Source organism: Stomoxys calcitrans, chromosome 3, assembly GCF_963082655.1.
Source record: "Stomoxys calcitrans chromosome 3, idStoCalc2.1, whole genome shotgun sequence".
Lineage (NCBI taxonomy): Eukaryota > Metazoa > Arthropoda > Insecta > Diptera > Muscidae > Stomoxys > Stomoxys calcitrans.
Window position 1 is genome coordinate 143,967,753 of NC_081554.1, and position 24,861 is coordinate 143,992,613.

The following is a 24,861-nucleotide window of genomic DNA, read 5'->3' on the forward strand; positions in this document are numbered from 1 at the left end:
GTCGAGTTCTTTTCCCGGCATCTCTTCTTAGGCAAAAAAGCAGATAAGAAAAGATTTGCTCTGCTATTAGAGCGATATCAAGATATGGTCCGCTTCGGACCAAAATTAAATTATATGTTGGAGACCTGTGTAAAATTTCAGCCAATTCGAATAAGAATTTCGCCCATTGGGGGCTCAAGAAGTAAAATAGAGAGAACGATTTATATGGGAGCTGTATCGGGCAATAGACCGATTCAGACCATAATTAACACGTATGTTGATGATCATGAGAGGATCCGTCGTACAAAATTTCAGGCATATCGGATAATAATTGCGACCTCTAAGGATCAAGAAGTCAAGATCAAAGATCGGTTTATATGACAGCTATATCAGGATATGGACCGATTTGAACGTTATTTGACCCAGTTGTTGAAAGTAAGAATAGGAAATAGGAATTGGGCCCTCTAGAAGCTCAAGAAGTCAAATCCCCAGATCTGTTTATATGACAGCTATATCAGGTTATGAACCGATTTGAACCATAACAAAACACGTCGTGCAAAAATTCATTTCAATCGGATAAGAAATGCGCATTCTAGAGGCTCAAGAAGTCAAGACCCAAGATCGGTTTATATGGCAGCTATATCAGGTTATAGACCGATTTGAACCATACTTGGCACAGTTGTTGGATATCATAACAAAACACGTCGTGCAAAATACCATTCAAATCAGATAATAATTGCGTCCTCTAGAGGCTCAAGAATTCAAGACCCAAGATCGATTTATATGGCAGGCATATCAGGTTATATACCGATTTGAACCATACTTGGCATAGTTGTTGGATATCATAACAAAACACGTCGTGCAAAATTTCATTTCAATCGGATAAGAATTGCGCACTCTAGAGGCTCAAGAAGTCAAGACCCAAGATCGGTTTATATGGCAGCTATATCAGGTTATGAACCGATTTGAACCATACTTAGCACAGTTATTGGATATCATAACAAAACACGTCGTGCAAAATTTCATTTCAATCGGATAAGAATTGCGCACTCTAAAGGCTCAAGAAATCAAGACCCAAGATCGGTTTATATGTCAGCTATATCAAAACATGGACCGATATGGCCCATTTGCAATACCAACCTACCTACTTTAATAAGAAGTATTTGTGAAAAATTTCAAGCGGCTAGCTTTACTCCTTCGGAAGTTAGCGTGCTTTCGACAGACAGACGGACGGACAGACGAACGGACATGGCTAGATCGACATAAAATGTCGCGACGATCAAGAATGTATATACTTTATGGGGTCTCAGATGAATATTTCGAGTAGTTACAAACAGAATGACGAAATTTGTATACCCATCTTATGGTGGAGGGTATAACAAGTAAACGCGTGATAAGTTCGGCCGGGCCGAATCTTATATACCCTCCACCATAGATCGCATTTGTGGAGTTCTTTTCCCGGCATCTCTTCTTAGGCAAAAAAGGATATAAGAAAAGATATGGTCCGGTTTGGACCACAATTAAATTATATGTTGGAGACCTGTGTAAAATGTCAGCCAATTCGAATAAGAATTGCGCCCTTTGGGGGCTCAAGAAGTAAAATTGAGAGATCGATTTATATGAGATCTGTATGGGGCTGTAGACCGATTCAGACCATAATAAACAGGTATGTTGATGGTCACGAGAGAATCCGTCGTACAAAATTTCAGGCAAATCGGATAATAATTGCGACCTCTACAGGCTCAAGAAGTCAAGATCCCAGATCGGTTTATATGACAACTATATCAGGTTATGAACCGATTTGAACCATACTTGGCACAGTTATTGGATATTATAACAAAACACGTCATGCGAAATTTCATTCCAATCGGATAAGAGTTGCGCAATCTAGAGGCTCAAGAAGTCAAGACCCAAGATCGGTTTATATGGCAGCTATATCAGGTTATAGACCGATTTGAACAATACTTGGCACAGTTGTTGGATATCATAACAAAACACGTCGTGCAAAATTTTATTTCAATCGGATAAGAATTCCGTACTCTAGAGGCTCAAGAAGTCAAGACCCAAGATCGGTTTATATGGCAGCTGTTATAAAACATGGACCGATATGGCCCATGGCACTTATAAGAAGTATTTATGCAAACCTAAAACCGAGAGATCGGTCTATATGGCAGCTATATCCAAATCTGGACCGATCTGAACGAAATTAACGAAGGATGTCGAAGGGCCTTACGCAACTCACTGTCCCAAATTTCAGCGAAATCGGATAATAAATGTGGCTTTGATGGGCCTAAAACCCTAAATTGGAGGATCGGTCTATATATAGCCCATCTTCGAACTTAACCTGCTTATGGACAAAAAAAGATTCTGTGCAAAGTTTCAGCTCAATATCTCTATTTGAAGACTGTAGCGTGATTTCAACAGACAGACGGACAGACGGACGGACATGTCTATATCGTCTTAGATTTTTACGCTGATCAAGAATATATATACTTTATAGGGTCGGAAATGGATATTTCGATGTGTTGCAAACGGAATGACGAAATGAATATACCCCCATCCGTCGGTGGTGGGTATAAAAATGCACACTCCCTTCGTGCTTACAGGTCGCTTTCTTGCCACTGTATGCTGACACAAATTTCTTTCTGTACACTTTTAGTTTCTCTCACACACACATTCTCATTTTCATATGGGCAACACTGATCTAGTCTAACTCACTGCTTTAAATTTCAGCGAAATATGGAAATATGGCTTTTTTTTATGGGCTTTAGATTCTAAATCGGTAGATCTGTCTATATAACAGTTAAATCCAAATTTGTTTCCATCTAGACTATGTTCAGATCGGACAATGAGAGGCCGAGTGCAACTAATTGTTTCAAATTTCATCGAAATCGGGTAACAAATTGGGCCTTTACAGATTTTATACCCTTAATTGGCAGATTGGTCCATATGACGGCCATATTTTAATATAGTTCGATCTGAACCAAACTGTGACATCCTATCAAGTCACTGTTCTAAATTTCAATAAAATCTGGTGATAAATGTACCTTTAATTGGTAGGTCGGTTTATATGGTAGCTATATATAATCATGGCCCGATATGGACCATTTTCGGTTCGGATATCGGGGGCCTTAGTTTAACTTGTGGTTTATAATTTCAACGAAATCGGATAATAAATGCGGCTTTTATGGGCTTAAGACCCTAACCGGGAAATCGGTCTATATGGCAGCTATATCTTAATATGATCCGACTTGGCTCGTTTAAGAACTTAACCTGCGTATAGGCGAAACACGGATCTGTGCCAAACTTTAGCTCACTATCTCAATTTTGAAGGCTGTAGCGTGATTACAACAGACGGACTCACAGACATCATTAAATCATCTTAGAAAATTACAACCAACTAGAATATATATATTTTGTAGCGTCGGAAATAGGTATTTCGATGTGTTGCAAACGGACCGACTAAATGAATATACCTCCTTCCTATGGTGGTGGATATAAAAATTCATGGATTAAACGAAAGTTAACTCTAAAGTTATCGCATGTTAATGTAATAATAACTGCTCCGTTCCGCTCTGGGTTGAAAAAATTTCGCTCCCGCTCCAGCAAAAATAGGCCTACTCCGCACCACACTCCACTCTGCTCCGCTTCATATCCCTGGGTACAACAATATAATCTTGACTAATGTACAATTTATACTATTAAATAACAATTTAATTCGTACTATGCCTTCTTTACAAATCACAATTCGGATAAGAATTGCGCTTTGTAGGGGCTCAAAAAGCAAAATCGGGAGATCGGTTTATATGCGAGCTGTATCAAGCTATTGATCGATTCAGACTATATTAGACACGTATATTGAAGGTCATGAGAGAAGCGGTTGTACAAAAAAAAAGACACAAGTCGGTTTATATGGCAGTTATATCAAAACATTGACCGATTTGGTCAATGTGAATTTGTGGAAAATTTCAAGCGGCTAGTTTTACTCCTTCGAAAGTTAGCGTGCTTTCGACAGACAGACTCAACGGACGAACGGACTTGGCTAGATCGACTTAAAAGGACATGACAATCAAGAATATATATACTTTATGTGGTCTCAGACGCATATTTCGAGCCGTTACAAATAGAATGACAAAATTAATACACCCCCATCCTTTGGTGGAGGGTATATAAGATTCGGCCCTGCGAACTTAGTACGCTTTTACTTGTTTTTTGTTTGTTTGTTTGTTTGTAACCATTGTTTGTAATAATAATACAACATAAAATTAATTAGTTTGGATCTGAACGAGAAAGCAGCCCTGAATGTCTTGATTCCCATCCTCAAAATGTTTGACATTATCAAACAAAATCGTGCTCTTGCACGATGCTAACATTATTTCAGGGTCCGCCCCTAAACTCTCTTCAAACCAGCCATGTCTGCCTATTATGGCAATAAGGGGCTCAAACAATAGGTATTTGATAGTAGAAAAAGAATTTAGTATCCAATTTTGAGACCAGGTGTTTGGGGTGTCTCGTGGGGCTAAAATAAAAGGTGGGAAGAAGAGTAGAGATCCATGCAAATATTTTTTCATATCTGTTTTATAGCCAAATGTTCGAGGGACGCCTTAAAAACAAAAATTTGGTATTCTCATTTAGGGTGGTATATCTAAGGAGTAACTTCAAAGTCCGTTCCACTTCCCACTTCCCACCTCCAAAGCTCGCCCCACCTTCAAAGCCCGCCCAACCTCCAAAGCCGCCCCACCTTCAAAGCCCGCCCACCTCCAAAGCCCGCCAAATGGAAATATAAACCAATAATGGCAATATGGGGTCAAATGAAAAACATTTGAAATTAGAGCGCAAATATGATATATGGGGACATATTTATCGACCATAGCAATATAAGGCTATGGGGGCAAAATATTAGAAAGGCCATACCATCACCGCAAACAGGACTTATTTCATGACCGTGAACTCAGATAAAATAAGAGAGTGAATGAAGGCGCGCCGGAGTGGACCCTGTCCAGCTAGTTTTTCTATAAAAGAAAATCCTTTTAAGAATTGAGTAAATCAAACTTAGATGAAGGTAAATGTCGAACTGCATATCTTTTTTTCAATTTCTGAGACAACATCTAATAAAAACATTATATTTTCGCTTTAGGTAATTTAGACAAAATATTTTTAAAGTCGCGTGTAAGCATGTTGAACGATTAATTAATGAATCGCCAGGATGATCTATTTATTACGCGTTTAGTAATATTGGGTTGCCCAAAAATTAATTGTCGGTTACATAGTAGTAATATAGTCGGCGTTGACAATTTTTTTCAACGGCTTGTGACTCTGTAATTGCATTCTTTCTTCTGTCAGTTATCAGATGTTACTTTTAGCTTGCTTTAGAAAAAAAGTGCGCGAAATTTTGTTTACATTTGTTTGTTTGGCGTCAATTTTAATATGGGTACCACATGTATTGAAAGAAATTAATTTAACAAACCGAATCAACGCTTGTGATATGCACCTTAAACGCAATGAATTCGATCCGTTTTTAAAACGAATCATAACTGGAGATGAAAAATGGATTGTTTACAACAACGTTAGTCGAAAACGATCATGGTCCAAGCATGGTGAACCAGCTCAAACCACTTCAAAGGCTGATATCCACCAAAAGAAGGTAATGCTGTCTGTTTGGTGGGATTTATCCAACATTTCTGAAAATTGTTGGAAGGAGAACAAAGCCTATGGGCTTAGAAAAAGTAGAAAGTATAATATTTTGTTTTGCAACATAGCAAACAAACATTTGGTCGCTTTTGTTAGAAACCTAACCTGCTGGTTTAGATCACATTTTTGCTATATTTCATAAAAAATTTCGTCAACTGAAAATTTGCGTACCTAAAACGGACTTCACATCACAAGAATTAGTTTTGAGACCAATCTCAATTTTGCTGTTTTCGTGGTATAAGTTTAATATATTTAAGGATTAAGAATTTATGTGTTACAAGAGTGCTAGCATGTCAGTCTATGGCACCGAACGCCGCGGTTCCAATCCCAGAGTCAAATCAGAAAAATTTAAAGCGTTAGCTATCCTTTTACCAATGCTGGATACATTTATGTATCCAACAATTGGTGTTAGTTCATCTGTCAAAGTACGCTAACTTTCGATAGAATAAAGAAAGGCGCTGGAAATTTTGCACAAATACTTCCTATTAGTATAGGTCGGATGAGATTGCAAATGATCCATACCTCTAGACGGCGCAATTCTTATTCGATTTAGCTATAATTTTGTGTGAGGTGCTTTGTTATGACTTCCAAGTATGGTCGAAATCCGAACCTATCTCCCGATTATACTTCTTGAGGGCGAATTTGACATTCAAACCAAACATGGTCGGAATTGGTATATAACCAGCTATTGCTGCATGGCTATTGTTATCCATTATCCTTTGTTTGCATATAAAGAGAGCAGCGATCCATAGTGGAGATATATGATTTGGCCCGGCCGTACTTAGCACGCTTTTACTTGTTAATTACTTATTTATTTTATGCAAAGTCTTTCTGCCGTATCGGTATATGAACCTTTATTTAAGCAACACATTTGTTGCAATATATTTAATTAATGTGACGCATTTTCGGAAGCAAAGTCAGCTGCCTTTAATTCTGAAATTTTGATCTTATTAAAAGTTTTATTTCACTTTTCATTCCTACTCCATATTTATTACTTTTGAAATAACTTTCATATATTTTTGTTGTTGTTAATTTTTTCCAACATAATTAATTTATTGGTAATAACATTGTTAATTTAATATTTTTAACGCTCCTTGATTGAGTTTTTTGTTCTCGTATTCCAGAACTGTGTGTCCACGTACGTGTGTCAAGCTATTGTAATTCAGTTAATTGTATTTTTACAGCAATTATGGTGGTTTTTGGTTATTTTTTGCCCTAGCCACTGCAGCGGTTAAAAGTGCGAATGCATCAGGTAATTCCAGTAAATTAAATGAAAATGTATGGTAATCATACATCGAGTCTGCGGAAAAATGAGAAACGAAGTGATACGCAGAACTCGGTTCAGAATGGGGACCCCCGCATATGTCAAAAGACAGACATGCATCTGTATACCCGCAACTCTTGGCTAGAATGAAAAACTCAATCAATTTGATTTTGTGGCCAGAGTCCTCTTCGCAGGCAAATGACAGTAAATGTTACACATACCTTCAGCTGACACAAACCAGGAAAAAAAGAAGATAATGCGATTAAGAGTATTTTTATTGCATTCTACGTTTTATGACAACAGTTAATAAAGTCAGTCTCGATTTTAAAGGACAACAAATTTGTATATTTATGCCCTTCACCACTTAATGTGGTTCGGCTTATAGCTTTATGCTTTAGGAAAAAGAGATGAAACCAAACATATGGACAATATCGATAGCTTTGCAAGAGTTAATATATATAAATCCTTCCAAATCGGCCTTTTGATCTGCTTATATATTGACCATCTCAGAAAAAAATCGGGCCTAAAAAATTGCGCTGCATTTTACTTTCCACTACAACTATCGCAGCTTACAAGTTTATCAGTTTAGAAGATATTTTCATTCATCGATAAAAAACAGCAACTTAATCCTGAACAACCAGGGAGATTCCCAACATTGAAAAGGCAAAACGCAGCTCTTGAAACCCTCACCTGCTGTTTTTATTTTTATACCCTCCACCATAGGATGGGGGTATACTTATTTCGTCATTCTGTTTGTAACTCCGGCTAGTGGACTTCGGCTAGTGGAACAAATATTCTGTCGTAGCCAATTAAAATGTAAAGTAAAGTAAGTTTGTTACTCCTCGAAATATTCGTCTAAGACCCGATGAAGAATCTATATTCTTGATTGTCATGATATTTTAAGTCGATCTAGCCATGTCCGTCCGTATCCGTCATTTATCCGTCCGTCATTTATTAAAACCGAATGTTTTAATTGAACTTAAACATTGCCGGCAACCTGACAACATGGAAGCATCTTATAAAGAAATTTTACAATCAAACATGGAAACACAAATTTTACATACAATCAAATAAAAAGGCTTTTTTAATCTAATGGTTAAAGATGTTTGATTGGTTTTTGGACAAACGAAATGTATCAAATAAATGTGTCTAATGGGAATATAAAATCAAGAATTTACGAATTTGATATATTTTGGACTAAAGCGATAAAACAAGTTGGGTCAAATAGTTGTCTTATCCGAACGTAGCTTAATAATATTTTTATACCCTCCACCATAAGGGGGTATACTAATTTCGTCATTCTGTTTGTAACTACTCGAAATATTCGTCTGAGACCCCATAAAGTATATATATTCTTGGTCGTCGTGACATTTTATGTCGATCTAGCCATGTCCGTCCGTCCGTCCGTCTGTCTGTCGAAAGCGCGCTAACTTCCGAAGGAGTAAAGCTAGCCGCTTGAAATTTTGCACAAATACTTCTTATTAGTGTAGGTCAGTTGGTATTGTAAATGGGCCATATCGGTCCATGTTTTCATATAGCTGCATATAAACCGATCTTGGGTCTTGACTTCTTGAGCCTCTAGAGTGCGCAATTCTTATCCGATTGGGATGAAATTTTGCACGACGTGTTTTGTTATGATATCCAACAACTGCGCCAAGTATAGTTCAAATCGGTCCATAACCTGATATAGCTGCCATATAAACCGATCTTTTGTCTTGACTTCTTGAGCCTCTAGAGTGCGCAATTCTTATCCGATTGGAATGAAATTTAGCACGACGTGTTTTGTTACGATATCCAACATCTGTGCCAAGTATGGTTCAAATCGGTCCATAACCTGATATAGCTGCCATATAAACCGATCTTGGGTCTTGACTTCTTGAGCCTCTAGAGTGCGCAATTCTTATCCGATTGAAATGAAATTTTGCATGACGTGCTTTGTTATTATATCCAACAACTGTGCCAAGTATGGTTTAAATCGGTCCATAACCTGATATAGCTGCCATATAAACCGATCTTGGGTCTTGACTTCTTGAGCCTCTAGAGGGCACAATTCTTATCCGATTTGAATGAATTTTTGCACGAAGTATTTCGTAATGATATCCAACAATTGTGCCAAGTATGATTCAAATCGGTCCATAACCTGATATAGCTGCCATATAAACAGATCTGGGGATTTGACTTCTTGAGCTTCTAGAGGCCGCAATTCCTATCCGATTTGGCTGAAATTTTGCATGACGTATTTTATTTTTACTTTCAACAACTGCGTCAAATAAAATCCAAATCGGTTCATAACCTGATATAGCTGTCATATAATTCGATCTGGGATCTTGACTTCCTGACCCCTAGAGGTCGCAATTATTATCCGATATGCCTGAAATTTAGTACGATGGATCCTCTCATGACCATCAACAAACGTGTTTATTATGGTCTGAATCGGTCTATAGCCCGTTACAGATCCCATATAAATCGTTCTCTCTATTTTACTTCGTGAGCCCCAATGGGCGCAATTCTTATACGAATTGGCTGAAATTTTACACAGGTCTCCAACATATAATTTAATTGTGTCCGATCCGGACCATATCTTGATATCGTTTTAATAGCAGAGCAACTCTTTTCTTATATCCTTTTTTGCCTAAGAAGAGATGCCGGGAAAAGAACTCGACAAATGCGGTCCATGGTGGAGGGTATATAAGATTCGGCCCGGCCGAACTTAGTACGCTTTTACTTGTTCACAATAAATTTGTTATACCCCACACCACTACTGTGGTACAGGGTATTATAACTTAGTGAACTAGTTTGTAACACCCAAAAGGATGAGAGATAGACCCATTGAAAAGTATACCGATCGACTCAGAATCACTCACTGATTTGTTTTAGCTATGTCCGTCTGTCTGTCTGTCCGTCCGTATGTCTGCCCGTCTGTCCATGTTAATTTGTGTACAAAGTACAGGTCGCAGTTTTCATCAGATCATCTTAAAATTTGGTACGGGCATGTCTTTTGGCCTAGAGACGAATCCTATTGAAATTAAAAAAAATCGGTTCAGATCTGGATATAGCTCCCATATATATGTTCGTCCGATTTTTAGTAATAATGCAATAAAATTGTCACTTGTTAACCGATTCTCTCGAAATTTGGCAGGAAGGATTTTTTTACGAGTGTCGACATTACTGATGAATTTCATGGACAACAGTCCAGATTTAGATATTGCTCTCATATGTATATATCGCCCGATTGTAACTTCTAGAGTCACAGCAAACCCATTTATTGACCCATTTTGCCAAAATTTTGCAAAACGCTTTCTTCGACGACTGCCACAGTATCTGAAGGGTTTGCTCGAAATCGGTTCAGATTTAGGTATAGCTCCCATATATATGTTCGTCCGATTTTGAGAAATTTTGCAAAAAAGTGCTCATTTGTTAACCGATTCTGTCGAAATTTTGCAAGAAGGATTTTCTTATGACTCTCAATATAACTGGTGAATTTTATAGAAATCGGCCCAGATTTAGATATAGCTGTCATATATGTATATGGCCAGATTTTCACCCCAAGAGCCACTGCAAGCGCATTGTTTGACCAATCTTGCCAACATTTTGCACAACGCTTTCCTCGACGACTACTACATTATCTGAGAAGTTTTTCTCGAAATCGGTTCAGATGTAGATATAGAATTCATATATATGTTCGTCAGATTTTGGGTAATTTGCCACAATGTTGTCATATATCAACCTTAGTTTTTATAATTTGAACATATTTGCTCGCCTAGGTCCATCAAAAGGGTAGGTGTAGGCTACTATATAGCGGTACCGCCCATCTTTTGCCCTTCCTTAATTGTTTTTTTCATTTTTTGCACAAAAAGTAACATTATTGTTAGGTCTCCGAAAAGGAAATTTAACTTTAACCTTCAATTTGATTTATTGCATTATAAAAGGGTTTTATATTCTTCTTTAATATCCTCACAGCTTCTACAAAAGTCGTAACTAGCAACTTTCAGTCTGTCAGCATATTTTTCGATTAGATAGTGACCTGTCATGACGGACACAATACCCGAGACATCTGTTCTAGCCAGTGACTTCAAAGCGGTAGACCTCTTCAAGTCTAGATTAAGCCACATAGTTTTGGAATGCTCACAGCCCCCCCTTTGTTACCATTTTTATACCCTCCACCATAAGATGGGGGGTATACTAATTTCGTCATTCTGTTTGTAACTAGTCGAAATATTGGACTGAGACCCCATAAAGTATATATATTCTTGATCGTCGTGGAATTTTATATCGATCTAGCCATGTCCGTCCGTCTGTCCGTCCGTCCGTCCGTCCGTCCGTCCGTCTGTCTGTCAAAAGCACGCTAACTTCCGAAGGAGTAAAGCTAGCCGCTTGAAATTTTGCACAAATACTTCTTATTAGTGTAGGTCGGTTGGTATTGTAAATGGGCCATATCGGTCCATGTTTTGATATAGCTGCCATATAAACCGATCTTGGGTCTTGACTTCTTGAGCCTCTAGAGTGCGTAATTCTTATCTGTTTGGGATGAAATTTTGCACGACGTGTTTTGTTATGATATCCAACAACTGTGTCAAGTATGGTTCAAATCGGTTCATAACCTGATATAGCTGCCATATAAACCGATCTTGGGTCTTGACTTCTTGAGCCTCTAGAGTACGCAATTCTTATCCGATTGGAATGAAATTTTGCACGACGTGTTTTGTTATGATATCCAACAACTGTGCCAAGTATGGTTTAAATCGGTCCATAACCTGATATAGCTGCCATATAAACCGATCTGGGGTCTTGACTTCTTGAGCCTCTAGAGTACGCAATTCTTATCCGATTGGAATGAAATTTTGCACGACGTGTTTTGTTATGATATCCAACAACTGTGCCAAGCATGGTTTAAATCGGTCCATAACCTGATATAGCTGCCATATAATCCGATCTTGGGTCTTGACTTCTTGAGCCTCTAGAGTGCGCAATTCTTATCCGATTGGAATGAAATTTTGCACGACGTGTTTTGTTATGATATCCAACAACTGTGCCAAGTATGGTTTAAATCGGTTCATAACCTGATATAGCTGCCATATAAACCGATCTGGGGTCTTGACTTCTTGAGCCTCTAGAGTACGCAATTCTTATCCGATTGGAATGAAATTTTGCACGACGTGTTTTGTTATGATATCCAACAACTGTGCCAAGTATGGTTCAAATCGGTTCATAACCTGATATAGCTGCCATATAAACCGATCTGGGATCTTGACTTTTTGAGCCTCTAGGGGTCGCAATTATTATCCGATTTGTCTGAAATTTTGTACGACGGATTCTCTCATGACCATCAACATACATGTTTATTATGGTCTGAATCGGTCTATAGCCCGATACAGCTCCCATATAAATCGATCTCTCTATTTTACTTCATGAGCCCCCAAAGGGCCCAATTCTTATTCGAATTGGCTGACATTTTACACAGGTCTCCAACATATAATTTAATTGTGGTCCAAACCGGACCATATCTTTTCTTATATCCTTTTTTGCCTAAGAAGAGATGCCGGGAAAAGAACTCCACAAATGCGATCTATGGTGGAGGGTATATAAGATTCGGCCCGGCCGAACTTAGCACGCTTTTACTTGTTCATTCTTTGAACTTCGGGCTAGGTCCTTAGAACTTAGCTTACATGTCGCTAGAGTCATATCCGGATTCCAGTTTCCCTGGAATGTGTAAGGTAGTTCCTAGCCTCGCAAGCTCGTCCGCTTTTCCCTGGGATATCTCTCTGCTCTGGCACTCAGAGCAGAGAGAGAGAGATCCGCGACAGTCAAGGGCGGTTATTGTGTTCAGAAATACGTTCTCCATGGATTTAATGGCTGCCTGGATATCTGAGAAGATATGTATGCCAATCGTCGTTACGACATTATGTCTTAGCTATTCCACCACTTCCTTTATTGCAAGGATCTCCGCTAGGTACACACTGCAGTGGTTGCGTATCCTTTTCGCTATCACCAGTTCTAGATCTTTAGGATACACCCCAAAGCCCACCTGATTGTCAAGTTTGGAACCATCCGTGAAACTTCTATTACCAGAGATACCATAGTTCTAATCGGTTCCATCAGTGGTTGGTTGCAGCATTTTGTCTTTTGTCTAGCCGCAATATCCAGGGGCATTAGATGCAGCATTAAATTCATCTGATGCAGATGGTGTCGTTCTCAGTGCGGCTATGTCCAATTTCCTGTCCAGCAAAACACCCATGTATTTTGCGCTTTTTGTAAATGGAACATTCTCTCCTCCCAAGGGGACATGTACCACTGCAGGTAACTTGTATCTCCTGCTGAAAAGAACTGCTTTCTGTAACCCACTTCGCTGTTGAACGCGACCACTTTTACACCTTTTTCTTCCAGAGACAAAAATATTTTGTTAATGGCTATATTCCAAAGCAGAGGAGACAGTTCACCTCCTTGAGGTGTTCCTCTGATGACCCGTTTTTTTGGATCAACATATCCCAAGCCTGCCGAAATGCAACTCTCAGTAAGTAAGTTATCAATATATTTTCTTACGGTAGAGTAGATGCCTAAAAATTTCAACTCCTTCATGGATTGATGTCGGTTTTACATTCCTTCAATGTCAACAAATGCTACCATTCGATATTCCTTTACATCGAGAGAACCCTCTATTTAGTCGATTAAGTCGTAAAAGGCTGTGTCTTTACTATATGCAAGCTGCAGCCAGTGATCTTTGCCCTATGGTATGTTTCTATCAACCTATCAAGAGTCTTCGGCATAATGGATGAAAATCATTCGCCTTCGTGTGGTAAGGTTTTCCTGCTTTCGGAATGAAAATTGCATTCGTGTCCCTCCATCGCACAGGTATGTACGACAAGCTGATACAAGCAGAGTATATCTCTCTTAGCCAAGGAACCAGTCTATAAGACATAGTTTGTAACTCAACCTGTGATACATCATCAGGGCCCGGCGACTTAAAGGAGTCGAAACTTCTTATCGCCCAAATGATTTTTTGCTCAGATATAATTTCCCAAATAACCTCTGACGAATGCATACCAGTGACAACCTCTTCTTGTTTGCTTGAGGTGTACAATTTCTCCACTGGTTTCGGGGATATACGAGTTTAAATTGTTATTTGTTGAAATTTTGGGTGAGATTGGTTTCGTATTTTGCAATTTGGTAAGGTATTTGTGGTAGTGTATTTTGTGCGGAAGGTATTTTTAAGCATGACTAGCTGAACCGGGTCCAATCCGCGGCGCAATCTTTTACTTTATATGGAACAAAATTATCCCTGAAATTATTATTTTCGACATTTAAAGAGCTTTTAGTGAAATATTATGCTATGAAAATAGTATATGTATATCTTTTGACTAACAGTATAACAATATAAATGCCTTTATCTGAATGCCATATGATCTTTATCCATATGATCCAAATACCATTTTTTGAGCACCATATTGCGATGGTCTGTAATTATCTGACCCCCAGATAATTGGCCCCGAAAGTGGATATCAACTTCGTGCTCTACTCCATAATACCTTTCATTTGAGCCCCGCATTAACATGGTCGGTAAATATACCCGATTAATGGTGTTTTGGCAAGTGGGGTGGTCCCTCAAACTCTTAGCCCTGAAAATTTATCAGCATCGTGCTCTATTCTCCCATATCTATATATTATTTATTTGAATGCCATATTGCCATTGGCCTCGAAATTGGATATAAAATTCGCTTTCTAATCTCAAATAACAAACAAGTAAGAGCGTGCTAAATTCGGCCGGGCCGAATCTTATATACCCTCCACCATTGATCGCATTTGTCGAGTTCCAAGCGTGGTATCTCTTTTTAGACAAACATAGAATATTGAATAAAAACTGTTATGCTATTGGAGCTTTATCAAGTTATTGTCCGATTCGGACCATAAATGAATGCTGAACATTGTAGAAGTCATTGTGTAATATTTCAATTCATTCGGATAAGAATTGCGCCTTGTAGGGGCTCAATTTTCATCAGTCAAATCGGATGAAAACATGAACCGATTAAAACCATACTTAGCGCAGTTGTTGGAAGTGCTACCGAAACACTACGTGCAAAATTTCAGTTAAATCCGACGAGAATTGCGCCCTCTAGAGGCTCAAGAAGTCAAGACCCAAGATCGGTTTATATGGCAGCTTTTTCAAAACATGAACCGATTTAAACCATACTTAGCGCTGTTGTTGGAAGTGATACCATAACACCACGTAAAAAAGAAGTCAAGATCCCAGATCAGTTTATATGGCAGCTATATCGGGTTATGTAACGATTTGCTCCATACAAAACAAAACAACTCATGCATGTGTCTTGACTTCTTGAGCCTCTAGAAGGCGCAATTCTTATCCGATTTTATTGAATTTTGCATGTAGTTTTTGGTAGCACTCCCAACAACTACGCTAAGTATGGTTTACATTGGTCTACGATTTAATATAGCTGCCATATAAACCCATATAAATTCTCATCCGATTTGGCTGAAATTTTGCATGAGTTGTTTTGTTATGACTTCCAATAACTGTGCTAAGTTTGGCGCAAATCGGTACATAACCCGATATAGCTGCCATATAAACCGATCTGAGATCTTGACTTCTTTTGTACGTGGTGTTATGTTATGGTATCACTTCCAACAACTGTGCTAAGTATGGTTTAAATCGGTTCATGTTTTAAAAAAGCTGTCATATAAACAGATCTTGGGTCTGGACTTCTCATAGCCACTAGAGGGCACAATTCTCATCCGATTTGACTGAAATTTTGCACGTAGTGTTTTGGTATCACTTACAACAACTGTGTTAAGTATGATTTAAATCGGTACATAATCTGGTATTGCTGCCATATAAACCGATCTTGGATTATGTTTTCTTGAGCCGATAGAGCGCGCCATTCTCATCCGATTTGGCTGAAATTTTGCATGAGTTGTTTTGTTATGACATCCAATTACTGTGCTAAGTATGGAGCAAATCCGTACATAACCTGATATAGCTGCCATATAAACCGGTCTGGGATTCTTGAAATTTTGTACAGCTGCTTCTTCCACATACATGTTTAATATGGTCTGAATCGATCAATAGCTTGATACAGCTCCCATATAAACCTATCTCCTCAATTCATATGCGAAAGAACTTAAATATTACACAATGACTTCTACAATGTTCAGCATTTATTCGTGGTTCGAATCGTACTATATCTTAATATAGCTCCAATAGGATGACATTTCTTATTCAATATTCTTCGTTGGGCTAAAAAGGGATACCGCACATATAACTCGACAAATGCGATCCATGGTGGAGGGTATATAAGATTCGGCCCGGCCGAACTTAACACGCTCTTACTTGTTATATTGTATATAAGACTAGCTGGACAGGGTCCTCTCCGATGAGTCTGCCTTCACTCTCTTACTTTTCGGCCTTTCTGAATTTTCACCCCAATATGGATATCATATCGGTGCTCTACCCCCAATTACATTTTATTTGAGCCTTATTTTGCTATGGTCAGTAAATATGTACGCTATGGGGGAAAGGCGGACCCCCATACATCAGATTCGTTTCGTTCGATTTCAAATACCTTTAATTTTTGCCCCATATTGCCTTAATTGGACTATATTTCCATTTGGCGGTCTTTGGAGGTTGGGAGGGACTTGGAGGTGGGCGGGATTTGGAGGTGGGGCGGCCCCCATATATATGCCACCCTAAAAAAGGCTACCAAATTTCTGTGTTTGAGGCGTCCCTCAAACATTTGGCTATAAAACAGATATCGGATTTGAGCCGTTATTGCCATAGTCCACAAGTTTGTCCAGTTTGAGGGGTATGTAGGGTGGGGCGCGCTTAGCCCTAAAAAATATCACCACGCGCTTAGCCCTAAAATATATCATCAATCGTGCTCTACTCTCCTTCCTTCCTTCCTTTTATTTTAGCCCCAATTGCCATTGGTTTAGGGGGAGTTATGAAGTGAGACACCCCCAAACATTTGGTCTGAAAATAGGATATCAAATTCGTCTTTTATACCCTCCACCATAGGATGGGGGTATAATAATTTCGTCATTCTGTTTGTAACTATTCGAAATGTTCGTCTGATACCCCATAAGGTATATATATTCTTGATCGTCGCTGCATTTTATGTCGATCTAGCCATGTCCGTCCGTCCGTCCGTCTGTCTGTCGAAAGCACGCTAACTTCCGAAGGAATAAAGCTAGCCGCTTGAAATATTGCACAAATACTTCTTATTAGTGTAGGTCGGTTGGTATTGTAAATGGGCCATATCGGTCCACATTTTGATATAGCTGCCATATAAACCGATCTTGGGTCTTGACTTCTTGAGCATCTAGAGTGCGCAATTCTTATCCAATTGAAATGAAATTTTGCACGACGTGTTTTGTTATGATATCCAACAACTGCGCCAAGTATGGTTCGAATCGGTTCATAACCTGATATAGCTGCCATTTAAAAAGATCTTGGGTCTTGACTTCTTGAGCCTCTAGAGTGCGCAATTCCTATCCAATTGGAATGAAATTTTGCACGAGGTGTTTTGTTATGATATCCAACAACTGTGCCAATTATGGTTCAAATCGGTTCATAACTTATATAGCTGCCATATAAACCGATCTTGGGTCTTGAATTCTTGAGCCTCTAGAGTGCGCAATTCCTATCCAATTGGAATAAAATTTTGCACGACGTGTTTTGTTATGATATCCAACAACTGTGCCAAGTATGGTTCAAATCGGTCCATAACCTGATATAGCTGCCATATAAACCGATCTTGGGTTTTGACTTATTGAGCCTCTAGAGGGCACAATCCTTATCCGATTTGAATGAGTTCTTGTGCGAAGTTGAAATAGGTCCAGAACCGGATATAGCTGTCATATAAACAGATCTGGGGATTTGACTTCTTGAGCTTCTAGAGGCCGCAATTCCTATCCGATTTGGCTGAAATTTTGAATGACGTATTTTATTTTTACTTTCAAAAACTGTGTCAAATAAGGTTCAAATCGGTTCATAACCTGATATAGCTGCCATATAAACCGATCTGGGATTTTGACTTCTTGACCCCTAGAGGTCGCAAATATTATCCGATATGCCTGAAATTTTGTACGACGGATCCTCTCATGACGATCAACAAACGTGTTTATTATGTTCTGAATCGGTCTATAGCCCGATACAGATCCCATATAAATCGTTCTCTCTATTTTACTTCGTGAGCCCCAATGGGCGCAATTCTTATACGAATTGGCTGAAATTTTACACAGGTCTCCAACATATAATTTAATTGTGGTCCGAACCGGACCATATCTTGATATCGTTTTAATATCAGAGCAACTCTTTTCTTATATCCTTTTTAGCCTAAGAAGAGATGCCGGGAAAACAACTCGACAAATGCGATCCATGGTGGAGGGTATATAAGATTCGTCCCGGCCGAACTTAGCACGCTTTTACTTGTTTATCTATCGTCTCAATCATTATGTCCGTGTGACAGGTCACTGTCTAATCGGAAAACATGCTGACAAACTGAAGGTTACCAGCAACGACTTTTGCTGTAGGGACATCGAGGAGGAAGAGACTATAGAACACCTTCTGTGTGTGTCCCGCACTAGCAGTTAGAAGGAGTTCCACTTTAGGTTTTCATTTCTTTGAGATTTAGCGGATGTGAGCGTTCGCAAGTTAGTGGGCTTTTTAAAGCGATTGGGATGGTTCAACGGTAGGAACTGGAAGGCATACATTATTATGCAAAAGCACTGCCTTCAGACCTGGAAATAGAAGATATACATATACATCCGTTATATCCTTTATGTATTAAACCCATAAACGTTTACCTGTTCAACGTAACAACCAAGGCCATTAAAAATGAAAACTTTTTGACTTCATTTATAAGGATCATTAAAAACAAACGGGTAAAAGGCTTTAAATGACAGTCTCTAGACTGAATGCTAGGTACCTTTGTAGCCTCTTTATATTTAACCTATTAACATTTACCTATTTGACCCACAAAAAACCCAAGCCATAAAAAATTGTTTAATTCTTTTATAAGGATCATCTTGTTTTTTTCTACTAAATGAAGCACTTTTTTAAACCATTCCCTATACTGTACTCAAGCAGGGACAAAGGTCATTTATGGGTAAGTTCGATTTTTTAAGGTCAAAGCATTCTTGTTGTTTGTGGGTGTTAAAAAAATGTTTCCCATGCATATTTTCATTCATGAGTAAGTCATTTATTTTAAGAAATTTCTAAATGAAGAAAATAAGTTAAAATACAAAAAGTTGCATCTATTTTTAACAGATTTTCTTCTTTTTTTACAATTGTAAATATATATATTGTTTGGTACCTTTAAAGCAGAATATAGACCGAGGAAAATGTTTTGTGTTTTTAGTGCGATTTTTTAATATTTCAGCCACTGCAACTTAGCGATTTGTTGGCCGATTTAAATGAAATATAATATTTGAGAGATACTGTTGTGACCTTCAAAAGAAGATTCATAGAAATCCGAAGTTATGCCCGTTTTAAACTGAAAATCTACGAAAACTCGTTTTTCTGTACATTTAACGTCATAAAATCACTTCAAGAAGTGACTTAGAAAAATTAAAAGTATTTTCGTTTTCTATGGACTCAAACAAAACCGAATTGGTACACATATGCATATTTTGCATATTTGCATTTTTTTTTCAAGTTTTGTATCAGTGTAATTAATGATTGAAACACCCAAAAGAAAGAGAGATAAATCCATTGATAAATATTGTGAACAACTCAGAATGACTCTCTGATTCGATTTAGCTATGTCCGTCCGTCTGTCTGCCTGTCCGTCTGTGTGTCTGTCCGTCTGCCTGTCTGTCTGTCTGCCCATGTTAATTTGTGTACGAAGTTCAGATTGCCATTTTCAATGCAAAATTTTTGAACTTCTAAACAATAATTGGGACATTTGCTATATATTTATAAAAATATTGCCAATTTTTTAAGCAAATTTTTTAAGGGAGTAAATAAAAAAGTAGTTGTTAATTTAGCCGATGTTATATAAAGTCGATCAAACAATTGCTTATTGTAAAAGGTTAAAAAATGTCCGTTATAGGCTTGTAAATTTGAGGTTCGAGATTTTAAACATTTTTAAAAAGTTTATGAAATTTTTTGAGCTTTTTTGACTTTTTACCATTTGAAAACAGCAGAAAGTGTTTGCAGTTTTAGCAAAAAATTACTGCCGTCCCAGTTTCACCAGATTTTCTGCTGTTACAGCAAATTTTTTACTGTTTTTACTTACAAATTTCACTGATTGTACTTTATACCCCCCACCATAGAATGGGACTATATTTATTTTGCCATTCCGTTGGTAACCCATTGTTATATTCGTCTAAGATCCCACAAGGTGTATATATTCTTGATCGTCATGACATTTTAAGTCGATCTGTCGAAAGCACGCAAACTTTCGAAGGACAGAAACTAAGCGGTTGAGATTTTGCAACAGTACTTCCTATTAGTATAGGTCGGTTGGGATTATAAATGGTCAAATTGGTCCATGTTGTGATCTCGGATCTTGTCTTCTTGGTCGTCAGCTCCTATCCGATTTGGATGAAATTTTACACTTTGCGTTTTGTTATGATTTTCAATTTCTGTGCCTAGTACGAGTATGGCTTAAATCGGCTTATACGCTTATATAGCTGACATTTAAACAGATCTTGAGATTTTACTTCTTGAGTTTCTAGAGGGCGCAGTTCTTATCCGATTTGGCTGAAATTTTGGACGTTTCGTTTCAGTTTGACTTTCACTACCTGTACTAAGTATGGTCTAAATCGGTTAATAACCTGATATAGCTGTCATATAAACCGATATCCCCATTTTACGTCCTGAGACTTTGGAGCGCACAATTATTACTCTATTTTTCTGAAATTTTCGATATAGCTCTTATGTAATTGAAAAATTCACTGCAAGAACTTGTAACATGCGATCTATGGTAGACTGGAACTTAATGTGCTTTAATTTGTTTATCCTAGAGGTGAAGCCTATTAAAACTGGAAATATCAGATTTGTATATATATTTGGGCTATTATTGGAATAATTTGGTGATTAGTTAACAAATCCTCACGAAATTTGGCACAAAGGTTTCTCTGATAACTCTTTACTGGTGAATTTCATAGCAATCTGTTTATATTTAACAGTAGAAAGAGCAAACCCATCGAAATGACCAATTAGAGCTATTTTGAATTGAACATTATTTTAAATTTTTTTTAATTATATGAATTATTTTTATACCCTCCACCATAAGATAGGGGGTATACTAATTTCGTCATTCTGTTTGTAACTACTCGAAATATTCGTCTGAGAACCCATAAAGTATATATATTCTTGATCGTCGCGACATTTTATGTCGATCTAGCCATGTCTGTCCGTCCGTCCGTCTGTCTGTCGAAAGCACGCTAACTTCCGAAGGAGTAAAGCTAGCCGCTTGAAATTTTGCACAAATATTTCTTATTAGTGTAGGTCGGTTAGTATTGTAAATGGGCCATATCGGTTCATGTTTTGATATAGCTGCCATATAAACCAATCTTGGGTCTTGAATTCTTGAGCCTCTAGAGTGCGCAATTCTTATCCGATTTGAATGAAATTTTGCACGACGTGTTTTGTTATGATATCCAACAACTGCGCCAAGTATAGTTCAAATCGGTCCATAACCTGATGTAGCTGCCATATAAACCGATCTTGGGTCGTGACTTCTTGAGCCTCTAGAGTGCGCAATTCTTATCCGATTGGAATGAAATTTTGCACGACGTCTTTTGTTATGATATCCAACAACTGTGCCAAGTATGGTTCAAATCGGTCCTTAACCTGATATATCTGCCATATACAATCTCAAAATCTCTCAACCAATCTGGAGTCTTGACTTCATGAGCCTCTAGAGTGCGCAATTCTTATCCGATAGGAATGAAATTTCGCACGACGTGTTTTGTTATGATATCCAACAACTGTGCCAAGTATGGTTCAAATCGGTCCATAACCTGATATAGCTGCCATAGAAACCGATCTGGGATCTTGACTTCTTGAGCCTCTAGAGGTCGCAATTATTATCCGATTTGCCTGAAATTATGTACTACGGATCCTCTCATGACCATAGACATACGTGTTTATTATGATCTGAAACGGTCTATAGCCCTATACAGCTCCCATATAAATCGATCTCTCTATTTTACTTCTTGAGCCCCCAAAGGGCGCAATTCTTATTCGAATTGGCTGACATTTTACACAGGTCTCCAACATGTAATAATATAATAATAGCAGAGAAAATCGTTTCTTATATCCTTTTTTGCCTAAGAAGAGATGGCGGGAGAAGAACAAGGCAAATGCGATCTATGGTGGAGGGTATGTAAGATTCGGCCCGGCCGAACTTAGCACGCTTTTACTTGTTTTTATTGATTTTGTAAGTTTTTAAACAACAATTTTAAATCATTTAGGTTAGGTTGAAAAGAGGGTGCAGATAATTATTCGCCCCATGCCACTATGGACACACACTTAAGCCAGTAATCGTCTTCAGTCATTAAGTCCCCTTTTCACATTAAGGAGCTTTGCAAGCGCATTTTTCAAACGAATTTGTCAATAGTAATGTAGGGTATCAAAAGGTTTTGCCCAACTAAAACCGATGCTTACTTGTTAAATGCTACCAGCACCAAAGGTTTGGGTATTTGTCATTCCATTTGCAACACATCAAAATATTAATTTCTGATTTATAGTGTATTAGCCGAACCGGGCCTGGTCCGCTGCTCCTTCTAAAACTCTCTAATATCTTTTTAGGGTGGGGACACTTCGTCCTAAATGTGGATATCGAATTTGTGCCATTGTAGCCTATGACGCTGAACGCGTTCAAATCCTGGCGAGAACATCGGACACATGGTCATTTGAAAAAATTCCCCAAATAGGTGTCGCCCTGCGGGAGGCCGTTCGGACTCGGCTATAAAAAAAGGTCCCTTATCATTGAGTTTAAACTTGCTTAAGGGCGTACCCCAAAACACTTGGCTCCAAAATTGGATATCAAATTTGTTTTCAACTCTCAAATACCTTTCATTTGAGTCCCATATTGTCATAATGGATCAAATAACCTATCTTTAGGAGGAAAAGCGCCACCTAGACTTGAACGCAAATTTTAATGTCATATTCGTAATCTACTTCAAAATACCTTTCATTTGAGTCCCATATAGCCATGGTCGGTTAATATGCCCATTTGGGGGTATTTGGGGGTGCGCGACCTCCCATTACTTGGACCTAATGTTTTATGCCATATTTGTAATCTATTGCCTAATACTTTTCATTTGAGCCCCATATTGAGATGAACTTCGAATATATCTGTTTAGAGGAGTTTTGGGGTTGGGGGACCGCTGGGTGTTTTTGGCATAAGGGGAAGGGTCCGTCCCCCTTCCGATATCGAAATATTATATAGCCTTTGTTTCCTTCCAGACTAATCTACAAAATATGCGAAAATTTCGAGAAAATCGGTTCCGCCTTTTTTCAGTCTATACGGAACTTTTGTTATGAAATTCGTACTCTACTCTCTCTACTCATTTGAATCCCACATTAACCCGATCGATCCACTTTTATTATACCCTCCACCATAAGATGGGGGGTATACTAATTTCGTCATTCTGATTGTAACTACTCGAAATATTCGTCTGAGACCCCATAAAGTATATATATTCTTGATCGTCGCGAAATTTAATGTCGATCTAGCCATGTCCGTCCGTCTGTCTGTCCGTCCGTCCGTCTGTCTGTCGAAAGCACGCTAACTTCCGAAGGAGTAAAGCTAGCCGCTTGAAATTTTGCACAAATACTTCTTATTAGTGTCGGTCGGTTGGTATTGTAAATGGGCCATATCGGTTCATGTTTTGATATAGCTGCCATATAAACCGATCTTGGGTCTTGACTTCTTGAGCCTCTAGAGTGCGCAATTCTTATCCGATTGGGATGAAATTTTGCACGACGTGTTTTGTTATTATATCCAACAACTGTGCCAAGTATGGTTCAAATCGGTCCATAACCTGATATAGCTGCCATATAAACTGATTTGGGGTCTTGACTTCTTGAGCCTCTAGAATGCGCAATTCTTATCCGATTGGAATGAAATTTTGCACGACGTGTTTTGTTATGATATCCAATAACTGTGCCAAGTATGGTTCAAATCGGTTAATGTTTTGATATAGCTGCCATATAAACCGATCTTGGGTCTTGACTTCTTCAGCCTCTAGAGTGCGCAATTCTTATCCGATTGGAATGAAATTTTGCACGACGTGTTTTGTTATTATATCCAATAACTGTGCCAAGTATGGTTCAAATCGGTTCATAACCTGATATAGCTGCCATATAAACCGATTTGGGGTCTTGACTTCTTGAGACTCTAGAATGCGCAATTCTTATCCGATTGGAATGAAATTTTGCACGACGTGTTTTGTTGTTATATCCAACAACTGTGCCAAGTATGGTTCAAATCGGTTAATGTTTTGATATAGCTGCCATATAAACCGATCTTGGATCTTGACTTCTTGAGCCTCTAGAGTGCGCAATTCTTATCCGATTGGAATGAAATTTTGGCACGTAATATTTTGTTATAATATCCAACAACCAAGCCAAGTATGGTTCAAATCGGTCTATAACCTGATATAGCTGTCATATAAACAGATCTGGGGACTTTACTTCTTGATCTTCTAGAGGGCTCAATTTCTATCCGATTTGGCTGAAATTTCGCAAGACGTGTTTTATTCTTACTTTCAACAACTATGTCAAATAAAGTACAAGTCGGTTCATAACCTGATATAGCTGCGATCTTGACTTCTTGAGCCTCTAGAGGTCGCAATTATTATCTGATTTGCCTGAAATTTTGTACGACGGATTCTCTCATGACCATTAACATACGTGTTTATTATGGTCTGAATCGGTCTATAGGCCGATACAGCACCCATAT